This window comes from Triticum dicoccoides, chromosome 7A, assembly GCF_002162155.2.
Source record: "Triticum dicoccoides isolate Atlit2015 ecotype Zavitan chromosome 7A, WEW_v2.0, whole genome shotgun sequence".
In the NCBI taxonomy this organism is placed as follows: domain Eukaryota; kingdom Viridiplantae; phylum Streptophyta; class Magnoliopsida; order Poales; family Poaceae; genus Triticum; species Triticum dicoccoides.
Genome location: NC_041392.1, coordinates 212,034,572 through 212,039,424, shown reverse-complemented (window position 1 = coordinate 212,039,424; position 4,853 = coordinate 212,034,572).

The following is a 4,853-nucleotide window of genomic DNA, read 5'->3' as shown; positions in this document are numbered from 1 at the left end:
TTTCTGAGTGTTCTACTACCGTGCATTTTTAATGTGCTCGGGGCAAAAAAATCAAAATAGGTACTCTGGAAAGGCCATTTGTGAAGCATTTTGGGGTGCTTGTTTTGTTTTTTACCCAAAGCATCATGAATGCCATCTCTTAACAGGGATTTATAAGTAGGGAGCACACTGAAGAACATTTGTCTCCAAATAATTCTGAATTTCCTTTTGCTACTTTCAGGAATTCACTTTTCATCTGGGTTTTATTTGCACCTGGGAGCAAAATGACACTTTCGATAGAAGAGTCTATACTACTGTAGCTGCAGTATACTCATGGTCTTCTTCAGCTGCTAGAATTTCGTAGGGAACAGATAAAATAACTTCTTTATTTTATTTCGCACAATCCACCTACAACATCTGAAAGTATCAACCATCAAGTAGTACCGCTGTAGCATGTCAATAATTTGACATGCCAACACCGAGCCCCGATGTCTGCCACTACGCTTTTTTCAGGTGTTCTGGTCTACCATCAAGGAAGATATCCTTGCCTTGTTCCTCGAATTCTCTAGAGGAACGTTGGATGTGTCACGCCTGAACTATGGGATTATCTCGCTAATCCCGAAGGTTCCGGGGGATTCGGATATTTGGCAATTTCGCCCAATCACTGCTCTAAACATGATCTTTCAGATCCTGGCCAAGAGTACGCCACTAGGGCGGCCCTGCTTGCCCCTCGGATTCTTCATCCTATTCAGACGACATTCACCGAAGCACGGTATATCTTAGATGGGGTCCTCGTCCTACACGAGGTCCTTCATGAGGCCAAAAGGAAATGCATACACGCAGTTTTCTTTAAGATTGACTTTCATAAGGCATATGACACGGTCCACTGGTCTTTCCTTCGGGAGATCATGATGAAGCAGGGATTTGACCCCCATTGGATTGCGCTTGTTATGCAACTATTATTGACCGCCGCACGGCGATCAATATCGACGAAGAGGTTGGCTCTTATTTCCACATGGCTCAAGGGGTGCGCCAGGGGGACCCCATGTCGCCCTTCCTATTCAACCTTGTAGTCGATGCATTAGCGACTATCTTGGACCTGGCGAAAAGGGTCGGCCACATTAGGGGTATTTGCCCACATCTCATTGGAGATGGGGGCCTTACCCATCTTCATTACGCGGATGACACAATCCTGATGGTGGAAGGCTCTGACGAGGACATCCAACATCTTGAGTTCCTCTTACTATGCTTCCAAGAAATGTCGAGATTGGCAATAAACTTCGCGAAGAGCAAAGTGTTGGTGGTAGGTTACACTATGGAGGAATCCCTCCATATAGCTACTCGACTTAATTGTCGACTAGGATCATTCCCAACTACTACATGTATCCTGGTTTATTGGTCCCCATTGTATTCTATGCCAAATTTTGACCATAAATTTAACTAAGAAAATGTTTATGCATGTCACAAAAAATTATATCATGGAAACTATGCTCAAATATGAATCAAGTGATATTTTTTAATAATATGCATTAACATTTTGTTAGCTAAATATTTGGTCGAAATTTTGGCACAATTTTCATAGGGGGGCAATAAACCAGGATGGAGGTAGTACCTATCTCGGCTTGCCGATTAGTGACTCCTGCCTCCAGGAAAAGGACCTCTGCCCTACTGTTTCGAAGGTTCAGCATCGAGTCAAATCATGGCAAGGGCGTTGGCTTTCCAAGGCAACGCGGGTAGTATTGATGAACCCCTCCATGATTAGCCTGTTGATGTATATGATGGTATTTTATAGCTTCAATGAATCCCTCCATCAATAAATCGCCAAGTACTTGTCCAGATTCTTCTAGGCGGGGTAGGGGATAGGCATAAATATCACATGGTCAAGTTGTCTGAGATATTATGCAAGCCCAAGGACCAGGGCAGCCTTGGGATCCTCCAAGCAGATGAACACCGCCCTTCTGTCCAAATGGCTGTGGTACATCCAGACTGGGCAAGGGGGTTGTGGCCTCAGATTATCCATGGAAAGTATTTGCATGGACAACCCCTAGCTTTCACCCCCAGAGTGGGTGGCTCCCAATTCTGGCAATCGATCATTCAATTGCTGTCAGTTCTTCGGATAGGATCTTCGATTTGTGTTGGGTCGGGGACAAACACATTGTTTTGGCTGGATCGGTGATCGGGCGATAGTCTGTTTGCAGAACGGTTCTGTGCGCTCTTTAGTATTTGCACCCGCCCACAACTTACAGTGAGTGCAGCTTTAGAGGATCTTGGGTGTGTTGCCTTCCGGTGTACCTTTAGTCAGCTTGAGCGGGTGCAATGGGAGGAGATGCTCGAGTGCATAGCCCTCCATTCCCCCTCCCTTGAGCCTGACACCACTACTTGGAATCTTGAACCAAGTGGCGTGTTCTCAACAAAGTCTTTGTACCATGTGTTCTTGGCCACTCCATGTCCAACCGAACTGACTCTCCTACGGGAGATTAAGCTGCCAATGAATATTTGCATCTTCCTCTGGCAATGTCTGCACGGCCGCCTACCCTCAGGTACAAAAGTGTTGAAACGGAATGGTCCCTGTGACGGACTATGTCCATCATGTGGAATTCCGGAGGATTCCAACCACATCTTTTTTCAATGCCCGACGGCGATCTTCCTTTGGAGTTGTGATGTGGCTTGAAACGGCGTTGGTGGATACTCGGGCCCCAGTGAAAAGCATTAAGCATAGCAAAGTCATAGCAACATCAATCTCAGAACATAGTGGATACTAGGGACCAAGCCCTAACAAATTGAATCGATTACATGATAAATCTCATCCAACCCCATCCCCATCCCCATCCAGCAAGCCTACGAAGGAATTACTCACTCCTGGTGGTGAGCATCATGAAAATGGTGATGAAGAAGGGTTGGTGATGATGATGGAGATGAACCCCCCTCTCTGGATCCCCAAACGGACTCCAGACCTATCCTCCCGATGAAGAATAGGAGGTGGCGGCGGCTCCGTGTCATAAAACACGATGAAAATTATTTTCTTCTTTTTTCTTGGGAAATAGGAATTTATAGGCTTGAGATTAGGGTTAGCGAAGCGCCATGCGGGCCCCACAAGGTACTTGGGCACGCCTAGGGGTGGCCGCGCCCAAGTGCCTTGTGGGCCACTGGTGGATCCCCTCTTGTGGATCTTCGCTCCAGTATTTTTTTATTCCATAAAAAATCTCCAAAAAGTTTCTCCAATTCCGAGAACTTCTATTTCTGCACAAAAATAACACCATAGTAGTTCTGCTAAAAACAACATCAGTTCAAATTAGTTCATTCAAACAATGCAAATTAGAGTCCAAAACAAGAGCAAAAGTGTTTGGAAAAGTAGATAAGACGGAGACGTATGAAGCCGCAAGGTTGAAAAGGAAAGACGAAAGGGGATCCACCTGCCGAATCCCTTTGGCACTTTAGAAGTATGGGCCAACACTATTCTTAAGTTTGATACTAATTGCACCATTGTATAGGATCTTCTTAATCCATTTGCACCAAGTGTCACTAAACCCTCTTAGTTTGTGACACTCTAACAAGAACTCCAATTGACCTTGTCGTATGCTTTCTAAAGATCGAGGTTAAGCACAACTTCCACCTTTTTTCTTCACATGGGTATATTCAGCAACTCATGAAGCGACAAAACCCCATCCATAATGTTCCCGCCCTTGACAAAGGCATTCTAAGTAGTTAGGGCTAATAAGTTGGTCACTATAGTTTTCTACTTTACGGTCATTACTTTAGTAATGAGTTTATATGGGCATCAAAGGAGGCAAATCGTACGAAACTATTGGATACAATCAGCCCCCAAAACCTTGGGCAGCAAAGTGATAATTCCATAGTTGAGGCACTAAACATCCAACGTCCCCTCCTGAAAATGCACAAAAAGTTGCATGATGTCATATTTGACAATATCGTAACAACATTGGTAAAACTCCACAGGAACATTGTATTGTTTCATCACCAGAACAAAATTCCGTGGTAACCCCCTCGCCCTATTTCCTAATTAACCCACACTTCCTATTATTAACAAGAAAACTACATGTTCATTGCATTGCTATATGTCATGGACCAGCTAGTTGAGATCGACACACAATTAACTCAGTCACTACTATATGAGATGAAGCTTTCTAGCCAATGCAAGTTACACTGTGCATATGTAGGTGTGCAATATTTTTTTATTTGAGGAATGTGCTATGCTATTATTATGCTCTTACGACTTTGCATAAAAAATGCAGGACCGTTGGAACTCCATTTATGAAACCATGTTAATGTCGTGCATGCATGTCCACTGCAATATTGTGAGAGATATTATTTTGTGTTGCTATTCCCACGGTAGACATGTATATATTTTCCTTGTTGCATGCATTTTCATACGGTTTTGGGGCTAGAAAAGCCTTATCAGAAAGAGGGAAACCATGTTAACTAATTTTTGTCAATAAAGGTACATTCAAGGCTATAAAACCTTGGAGAAAAGCTAGTTCAATTCTAAGGTCGTTCTGCTGAGAAGTCGATGATAAGCCATCTCTTGTCCATTGGTTGCAAGACTCATATGTTTCATCTTGTGGTAGTGAGATTCATTTAGCAGTGCCACCATGGCCATATTACAATCTTGTATGTCCGTAGGTTTGAATTGAGATTATTCACTACCAACGCCGAGTAATGGCGTTCATGTCACATGTAAATTAATCTTTGTCTCTCCAAAATAGATAACGTATGTCAGTCCACTTGAGTAACTCTTCTACGTGACTGCGCTCCCTTTGTTGGTAAAAAGATACATGTTAAATAATTGAGCAAATGTCTGCGAAAATTAATTCAGAAATGCGATAGATAAATCATGATAATCATAAATGCAATGA